The 10,215-nt window shown below is 39.8% G+C and overlaps 1 long non-coding RNA gene across 1 annotated transcript; it reads right to left on the reverse strand.

Moving 5' to 3' along the window:
* Window positions 1-361: 361 nt before the first annotated feature.
* LOC6502643 lies at window positions 362-1,364 on the reverse strand. The gene is made up of 3 exons (XR_004309760.2): window positions 838-1,364; window positions 653-775; window positions 362-593 (listed from the first exon to the last, which is right to left on the reverse strand). It is a non-coding gene; the product is annotated as an uncharacterized LOC6502643 (long non-coding RNA).
* Between the last annotated feature and the right edge of the window lie 8,851 nt (window positions 1,365-10,215).

The following is a 10,215-nucleotide window of genomic DNA, read 5'->3' on the forward strand; positions in this document are numbered from 1 at the left end:
TCAACAGTGGCGACGAGGCAAGAAGGAGCCAGGGCACACGAGGACACAATGGCTTAGAGAGGGCGGCTGGGCTGGGAGGAGACAAAGGGCAGCCCGAAAAAGATTCACTGCCGCCGCACAATGCGAAAGCCGCCTTCATATGCTACCTCCCACTCTGCCCCCTCTTCCACAAGGATTGTCCGACGATTATTCAAAATGCAAGTCACAAAGTCATGTGTGTGTGTGAGCCAAATGGTGGCAGTGTGATTGTAACAAAATCCCTGCAGCCATGTTGGCGTCAAAATTGTGTACACCGAAAGAAATTTGTAGCTCATCAGACTGTAATCATGTTTGAAGATAAATTAACTTCAATATTTTGGTTTTAATTTATTTTATTATTGATTTAATTTATCATTATGATTTTTTTTCCAAACGTATCCAAAATACAAATCCTAAATATGTATCCGTAATACCACTTTCAATTAAATTCGGTGTTCATAATTTTATGCAAACGGCTCTTTTCCTTGGGAGTTAATTGTAAAAAGTCCCTTTCAAAATACCAAAGCTCCTGTCTTGAATGCAATGGCGGCCAAAGTGTGGTGTAAGCCACAGTTCTATGAACAAATAAATATTATTAATTATATATTAAATAAGTATTGTAATATATAAATACCTAACAAACTGCCAAGCACAATCAGCGTTTGGTTGATTATCAATTAATAGATTCACTTCCCGTCTAAATTGGTTTGAAAACTTTTTTTTTGATTCATGAAAACGCTCAATACATCGAATGTAGCTAAGAAAAATATTCCATTTCCCATCAAATGTTCCAATAAATATTTGTGTATATAAACTTACAGAGGCACTTGGTGATGTTTGAAACTAGGATCGTAGAATGCCTCCTTGTCGTCATCGTTCTTTAATATATATTCGAATTTCTCCTTGGTAGAAACCTCCGGAATAAATGCAGGATCAACGAGCTTTTGATCATCATTGTGACGCTTTACCATATTCGTAAAATGATAAGTCCAGGAGTTTTCAGGCACTACTATTCTTTCGGAGCCAAGGATAGATCTCATCCCCCTTGTTAAACGCCTGGCTTCCATGGTTTTCCTTCTTTCATACATCAGGGTTCTGTGATCCATTATGGTGCTGTCGGCAGCAAGGCTCACTTTCGAAAGAATACTCGCATCACTCATTGTGCTATATTAACTAATAATTGACTTCGGGTGATTCAATAATATATCTACAACTGCTACCAGTTTTGGTTGGTAAGTTTTTTTACTCCGTATGATCCGTGTGGGGACTTGTGTGCTAGTTTTTTATCTTGTCAATTTTATGTTGACAATCATATAGAATATTGTAAAGGGTACTTTGATGGGTATATCCCACAAAGTTTTAAGTTTCAAGTTATATTGTATTTCTTAGTTTAATTATTATTTGTTTCAGTGTAACTCTACTGTGAATTTCATGCCGTTGGCTTTGGATTTTGGTGGAGCGCGAACGTTAGCTCGCACGCCTCTGATGCCGCTGGCTGCAATTGCCGCATGTAAATTCTTAAAGTAGTACTTAGCGCTATTATTTATTATATTCCAACACTTTCAACACCTTTCAACAAGTAAACGAGTCGACCAGCGGGGCAGGACGTGGGGTATCCGGGTGCGGGGTACTGAGAGCTGTGAGCTACGAGCTCTTAGTTTGGGAGTTGGTTTTAGCTTCACTGCGAAGCTGCATGCATTTTGTCCATTGTTGCACTCTGTTAGTGGTGTTGTTGCATTCGCTATTGTAGTTGCAATGTTGCTGCTGCTTTTGGTGCACTCCTCGATGTTGTTGTGTAGAAATGAAATTTATGAATATTGCATGGTAATAAAGTGAAGGATTCCATTACGAGCGACTCATGAGATGGCCATATGAGAGGGTGTGAATAGTGAGCTTTCGACTCTGTTAAAAAAGAATTCTGCATCAAAATATAAAGATTAAATAGAAATTATTCACCTTCAAAAGGATTGTATTCAAGCATCGATCGATTGTAAAAACACAATATAGATGGGAAAACGCATAGTTGCATCCAGTAAGCCCCAGCGATGCCTATATCTTTGCCAATTCTCACCCGATTCTTGAGCGAATAACGAATTGTATATCGATTCCCCATCAATCTGCTTCAAAATCTAGTAACAAAATATTTTTTAAATTTTTTGTTACATTTTCCTGGGGATCCCCTTCAAAATGTTGCAAAATACATGGGAGGACAATATGGGCCCCAGCGATGGCTATATCTTTGCCAATTCTCACCCGATTCTTGAGCGAAATAGCTTAAACGATTTGTATATCGATTTCCCATCGATTTGCATCAAAATCTAGAAACAAAATATTTTTTAGATTTTTTGTTAAATTTTCCTGGGGGATTCCCTTCAAAATGTTGCAAAATACATGGGAAGAACATTATGGCCCCCAGCGATGGCTATATCTTTGCCAATTCTCACCCGATTCTTAAGCGGAATACCTTGAACGATTTGTATATCGATTCCCCATCGATCTGCATCAAAATCTAGAAACAAAATATTTTTTACATTTTTTGTTAAATTTTCCTGGGGGATTCCCTTCAAAATGTTGCAAAATACATGGGAAGAACATTATGGCCCCCAGCGATGGCTATATCTTTGCCAATTCTCACCCGATTCTTGAGCGGAATAGCTTAAATGATTTGTGTATCGATTTCCCATCGAACTGCACCAAAATCTAAAAACAAAATATTTTTTAGATTTTTTGTTAAATTTTCCTGGGGATCCCCTTCAAAATGTTGCAAAATACATGGAAGGGACAATATGGCCCCCAGCGATAGCTATATCTTTGCCAATTTTCATCCGATTCTTGAGCAAAATACCTTAAACGAATTGTATAGCGATTCCCCATTGATCTGCATTAAAATCTAGGAACAAAATAATTTTGAGATTTTTTGTAAAATTTTTCTGGGGATCCCCTTCAAAATGTTAAAAAATGCATGGGGAGGACAATATGGCCCCCAGCGATGGCTATATCTTTGCCAATTCTCACCCGATTCTTGAGCGGAATAGCTTAAATGATTTGTATATCGATTCCCCATCGATCTGCATCAATATCTAGAAACAAAATATTTTTTATATTTTTTGTTACATTTTCCTGGAATCCCCTTCAAAATGTTGCAAAATACATGGGAGGACAATATGGCCCCCAGCGATGGCTATATCTTTGCCAATTCTCACCCGATTCTTGAGCGAAATAGCTTAAACGATTTGTATATCGATTTCCCATCGATTTGCATCAAAATCTAGAAACAAAATATTTTTTAGATTTTTTGTTAAATTTTCCTGGGGGATTCCCTTCAAAATGTTGCAAAATACATGGGAAGAACATTATGGCCCCCAGCGATGGCTATATCTTTGCCAATTCTCACCCGATTCTTAAGCGGAATACCTTGAACGATTTGTATATCGATTCCCCATCGATCTGCATCAAAATCTAGAAACAAAATATTTTTTACATTTTTTGTTAAATTTTCCTGGGGGATTCCCTTCAAAATGTTGCAAAATACATGGGAAGAACATTATGGCCCCCAGCGATGGCTATATCTTTGCCAATTCTCACCCGATTCTTGAGCGGAATAGCTTAAATGATTTGTGTATCGATTTCCCATCGAACTGCACCAAAATCTAAAAACAAAATATTTTTTAGATTTTTTGTTAAATTTTCCTGGGGATCCCCTTCAAAATGTTGCAAAATACATGGAAGGGACAATATGGCCCCCAGCGATAGCTATATCTTTGCCAATTTTCATCCGATTCTTGAGCAAAATACCTTAAACGAATTGTATAGCGATTCCCCATTGATCTGCATTAAAATCTAGGAACAAAATAATTTTGAGATTTTTTGTAAAATTTTTCTGGGGATCCCCTTCAAAATGTTAAAAAATGCATGGGGAGGACAATATGGCCCCCAGCGATGGCTATATCTTTGCCAATTCTCACCCGATTCTTGAGCGGAATAGCTTAAATGATTTGTGTATCGATTTCCCATCGAACTGCACCAAAATCTAAAAACAAAATATTTTTTAGATTTTTTGTTAAATTTTCCTGGGGATCCCCTTCAAAATGTTGCAAAATACATGGAAGGGACAATATGGCCCCCAGCGATAGCTATATCTTTGCCAATTTTCATCCGATTCTTGAGCAAAATACCTTAAACGAATTGTATAGCGATTCCCCATTGATCTGCATTAAAATCTAGGAACAAAATAATTTTGAGATTTTTTGTAAAATTTTTCTGGGGATCCCCTTCAAAATGTTAAAAAATGCATGGGGAGGACAATATGGCCCCCAGCGATGGCTATATCTTTGCCAATTCTCACCCGATTCTTGAGCGGAATAGCTTAAATGATTTGTATATCGATTCCCCATCGATCTGCATCAATATCTAGAAACAAAATATTTTTTATATTTTTTGTTACATTTTCCTGGAATCCCCTTCAAAATGTTGCAAAATACATGGGAGGACAATATGGCCCCCAGCGATGGCTATATCTTTGCCAATTCTCATCCGACCTTAAACAATTTGTATATCGATTCTCCATAAATCTGCATAAAATTCCAGAAGTGAAATATATTTGGAATTTTCTGTTAAAATTTCAAAATTCTTAAAAGTCTATGAAAGAAACTGTAAACTTCAGCGAATGCCATCTGATCCTTGATTGGAATACCTTAAATGATTTGTACATATATTCTTTAATTTTCACTGATAACTGAACTATTTTAGCTAAAATCAATTACATTTTATGAATTAATTTCAATTGCGTGGACTTCTGCCAGCGAATGGCAACCTCAAACCAAAATCCATTTCAGTGAACTCACAATGAAATTTATATAATTCAGAAAATTAAAACAATACGCCACATAAATGCTCACGGAGGCGAACTTCCCAGCTGCGATGCCGTTGTCCTGCATCCTGCGGCGGCCCAACCTCAGAGGCCCGGCCTCTCCAGCCATTCCAGTCGTCTATTCAAATGTAAATTTTTCATGAGCAATGAAATGCGTTCAAATTTCAGTTGGATATACTTTTTATTTCATTTGGCCCTGGCTTTGTTTTGAGAGGCGTTTCCACAAAACGAATTGCCTGCCATATCCTTCCGCGTATTAATTTTTTAACCGCATCACAGCGAAGCGAAAAAAAAAAAAAACAGAAAAGCGAAAATAAAATGTGAAGAGTCAGCAGAAATCTGAGGCAATCATATAGTCAGGACTTGGGTGAAATGGATCGGGATGAGCTGGCTGGGGAGGACAAACAATTGGCGGCCTGTTGCCAGAGAAATGTCGAGCCGTTTGTAATTGTCGGCGCGACCATCAACGCGCCTGAATCGCTTTTAATAATTATTAAAATTATTCTTGTTGAAATGATTATGGCGCTTGTAAGTGGCATGCCACTCCCCTCTTTGCCGCAGTGCCACCGCTTCCCAAACGATTATGCGCGGCATAAATCTTATTTTTTGGGGTTTTCACAGTCAATGTGGCTGTCCCCGAGCTGGGTATTATATTTTGTGGCCCAGGCATGTTCTTCGTCCTTAAAATAGATGTGGACAAAACTATACTTTTTATTTATAGATTGATTGGCTAGATTTAATTTGGATGATGTATAGGGGACTTGAGGAAATTTATTACAGAAAGGGTTGTCTTTCACTTAAAAGAAAATAGAGAGTTCATCCAAAATATATATTTTAAATCGAATACTTTCTTTTAAAGCCCTAGCTACCAGAGTAAAGACATCCTAAAACCTAAAACCAAATGTTAGAGCCAACACGCATTTCGCCAATGTCCTGATTTCGTGTCACGTTCCACAGCAGCAGTGGCAAGTGGCAGTTGGCAGGATAGGGCCCAGAAGGAGGCGGTTGGCGCGTGTTCTGCTACTGCAACTAAGCCCCCGATTTTCCCGAATTTCCCAATTCCCCCCGGCTAATGGCATTCGCGCATCGGAAAACTTGCATTCAAGCGTTTTGTCTTCCAAATTAATTTGGTGTCCAGCAGCTCGGTAGTCTCGGCAGTCCTTTTATTGGTCGGACAGTTGGTCCGCTTCGGTATAGTCCGGGCTCTGGTCCTGGCCAGGACATGATTATGTTTAACATTTCAGCAAACATTTCTAAGCCGGGTCCGGCTGTTTTTCGATACACACAAAAAAAATATCTATTTTTTTAAATTGTTAAGAAAGTAAATATTTTCTAAATTAATTAATGTTTGTTAATTAATGTTTTTAAGTAGGAATTCTTAGCTATTATTTGTTAGGCTATAGCATTTTTTGGAGTGCATCCACAACTCCTTTGCTTCGTTTCAATTAAAATTGGAGCAAACAACGCGAATTCCAGAGGAACAGCGAATGGAAATCGGAGAATGGATGTCCTCCATCGTCGCTAGCTGCACTTAATGCATAAATTCTCTGCAGGACATTTCCCTGGCCATGATAAATTTTGATTATTTTGCATTGACTGCAGAATCTGGCTGATGTAATTGATGCTGTACTAGATTGTTGATTATCCTTCTGTATTCCATGTTTGATAAACTCTAAGTGTTTATAATTTTACGCCAACTAATAAGTTATTTTTTTATTGAAAAAAGTGTCTAATTTTATTTCGTCTTATCACTTCAGCTTCAATAAATCTTGCTTCGTTTTTTATTAAAAAACAATAAATAAATAGAAACCAAGTCTAACCAGACTTGGGCCATTTGGCAGCTGTGGCTGTCAAAATAAAAGCCAAACGCTGTCCGTTTTAAATTGTTTAAACATTACGATGCATTTGGGAATACTATAGTCGGTAGTCGGTGCTGGGATAAAGTTTTTCATTTTGAGAGAAAAATGGAAAAGGAAAGCAAAGGCGTCGAAAGAACGAGAGTGGGCCACCAGAAAGGCAAAAACGGGCCAAACATCCAATTATTTTTCGATTAGTTTCGCTATCATTTCTCAGCACCAACAATAACAAAAAAATATATATACGTACGTATGTATATATGGCGTATCTGAAACCGAAAACGAACCCAAAAATATATATGTATATTCAGGCGAGAGGAAAACTCACCCTCACAGTGGCAGGGATCGAGAGGGGATGGATGTGAGGCACATTTGGTGGAACGGCTGGCAAAGCCGAATATAAATAAATAAAACATACAAAATGGAAATAAATCTAACTGAAAAGCCATAAAGCATTTTCAGCATTCGCAATTTAATATGTTCGAGGGTATTTTTCTCGCACGTAGCGAAGATGAACACCACCACCCACCGGAAAGTCACCCTGGCAAGGCACCACTACCACCACCACCACCATCAGCAACTTGGCTGCAAGATGGTGCCTGAAGGAACAACAGACAAAAGGACATTCGGACAGATGGAAGGACAGCCGAGAGCAGAGCTGAGACGTTGGAAAGAAAAGGAAAATATTCTACTTTGGTAATGGTGTGGAATGGGGGGGAGCTTCGCTCTTCAGGGGAGAAAGGGGCCCGAGTTGAAGTCCCAGCTAAGTGTGATATATTTCCCAAGATTATATAAAATGTTTTATTTGTTCTTGTTGCTGCTGTTTTTCTCGCTGCCAGCCCCACCATCCCCCAATTTTCTTTTATTTTATTTTTTTTTTCTGTTCGTTTTCTGTTTCTTGTTTCTCATCTTTGGAAAGCAAATTGCGTGAGCCAGGACGGGCGAGTGAAAAGTTCGAAAAAAAGGATATTAGGTGTATATATCCGAGTCCTTCCAGCCACCCCTTGCCAGGGGCTTAGTGCCGCAACGAGCGAATGAATTATTTGTTGGCCTCATCTAAATTCTGCCATGGATCCTGATCCTGCTTCCTACTCTTGTTTTTTTTTTTTTTCAAATTGCAGAACTCCAATTTTTGTAATTTTATTCAATTTGATATAGAGTACTTAAATTGAAACTTATTTTTAAAATTCTTTGTAATTATCCTTTGAATAATTGTCACTCTACCACTGTGCACCCCGCCAGAGCAGGTCAGTTTGGTCCAGGGTTGGGCCTCTATCCCCACCATCCCAAAGGCGACAAAAGATAAATCCCAAGTTGGAGCACCAGATGTGTCCAAGTGGAATTTTTAAGTGGCCAGGACTCATCAAGCGCCCATCCATCCTTTTGTTTTTTTTTGTTGCTCAGAAAATTAGCGGGCATCCTTAATGTTAACGTTTTCAGTTTGACGCCGCAATGGATACTGGATTCATGGCTGGTGATGATGTTGCCAATGGCAGAAAATAACAACCATTTTTCCTACTTTATGCCAACTTAAGTGGGTGACAGCTGAGCGGGTGAGTGGGTGACTGTGGGTGGGTGGAATGGGAAGCTGCTGCCGTGGAGTGCGAGGGTCTGAAGATGAATGTGCCGCAGCTCTATAAATATGTATGGGATGCTATATATTAAAACCGACTCGACTCCGTCTTCGTTCTCCTCCTTCGTCCTTAGTCCTTCGCCCGCCAGCTTCGTCCTGCTCCCCTCTTTCCTTTTCCAACTCGACTCGCACAGAGCAAAAACTAATTTCGAAAAATGCCAAAAGAAAACGCAGCAGAATGAGAATAAAAGAAAAACAACAACAGCTCCTGTGTCAGGGGCGAAGAAGAAGGAGGGGAGGACAGAAACAAGAAAAGGACATTTGTGCTGCCTCTGCTACTTTGCAGGATGGGCGGATTGTTGTGCGGCGAGAAGCGGGGTCCTGCCAAGGAAGGAATGCGGTGGAGCTCCCGGGCACCGAACCGGACGGACAGCCCGGCCGGGCCCGGCTCCGTGTCCGTCGTCGGATCCGTGCCCGTATCCGTGTCCGTGTCCGGATCGCAAGCTGCTGCCTTCGTTCTAGTCTTCTCCTTTTTACACTGTTAAAAATTATAATAATTTTTGTACAATTTATAGTTTTCTTATGATTTTTTGAAGATAAAAACATAGATTATGCTGAGGTTTTACAAATTATTTAAAATAATAACTTGACCTTATAGATTCTACTTCCCTGAAGTCTTAAGAATTTAAAGGAATATCTAAGTGATAGAATTACTTTTTCAGTGCATCATTCTATCCTCCGCTGCCTCGCTGTCTGTGGGTACACGAGGGTAATATAACACAACAAAATGCAATAAAGCATTTTGTGGCAACTTGAAGATGCGAGCAGCAGATGCTGATTAAAGGTGTGCGGTTCGGGAAAAGAGGAAGCCAGGAGGCTGTGGGTATGGGGTGGGTGGGTGTTGGTTTTCCTCTGAATACAGACACACCCACACCCACTCACACTCTCATACACCTACACAGACAAGTAGAGAAAACTCATTTGCCGCTTCTACTTGAGTTGTGGCCAGGACGAACCAGGGGGACGAAAGGAAAGTCCTCCCCCACCCCATCTCCGTTTAGGGGTGGAGCTTGGGGGCGGGTTTTTGCTCATTTAAATTGCGTGTGCATTTGCCGGGCACTTCACACTTGAATACGAAAGCAGATAAAGTAATGCCGGGAGCAACGAATGGAAGTAATTGGGTGCTGCCCATAATGAATGTACTTAGAGGAGCTCTTCTCCGGTCCTCAATCCGTTTCTAGACTATTGCATAATTGGCAATGGGTCCATGGGAAGTTCATTATGGGACATACGGTTAATGGATATTGTCTCACCATAAAAATGATTACCAGAGCCGGTGTTATAGTGGATATTCGACAAGATTTTTGAAAGAGTTTGTAGGTTTATCGTTAAACTTTTACGAATTATGGTAAACCTAATATCTTTTCAGTTGTAAAATTCTAATAAAACTAATTTTTACTGCTTACTTTATCAAATAATAATATTTCCGTATAAATTGGAAAACCCCTCGACATCAATTTTGGAGGAACTAATTAGTATGTAGGACCTCACCTTTGATTGGAGGTGCAATAAAAAGAATGAAATTTTGTGTTTCTGCCTCAGGTTGCCATATCCAATAACAAGAGACCCCAAAGCGAAAGCGTTGCAGATCGTGCTGCGAATATCCGATTGGATGGGATCACACGACAAGCGGCGACAAGTGTGCAAATTGTTGCATTTGCATTTGCATTTGCCCCAAACCAGCGTCGTTTTTATAACGCACTGTAGCTCTTGCCTAATGAAACCCGTTGTCCTCACAGCCGGCGGACCGAAATAGGTCCGCCTGCCCCTGTCTTCCATATGGGGACCTATGTCTCCTCCAGTTAATGACAGTTTCGACAGTTTTGGATTTGATTGCA

This window comes from Drosophila ananassae, chromosome 2L, assembly GCF_017639315.1.
Source record: "Drosophila ananassae strain 14024-0371.13 chromosome 2L, ASM1763931v2, whole genome shotgun sequence".
NCBI classification, from domain to species: domain Eukaryota; kingdom Metazoa; phylum Arthropoda; class Insecta; order Diptera; family Drosophilidae; genus Drosophila; species Drosophila ananassae.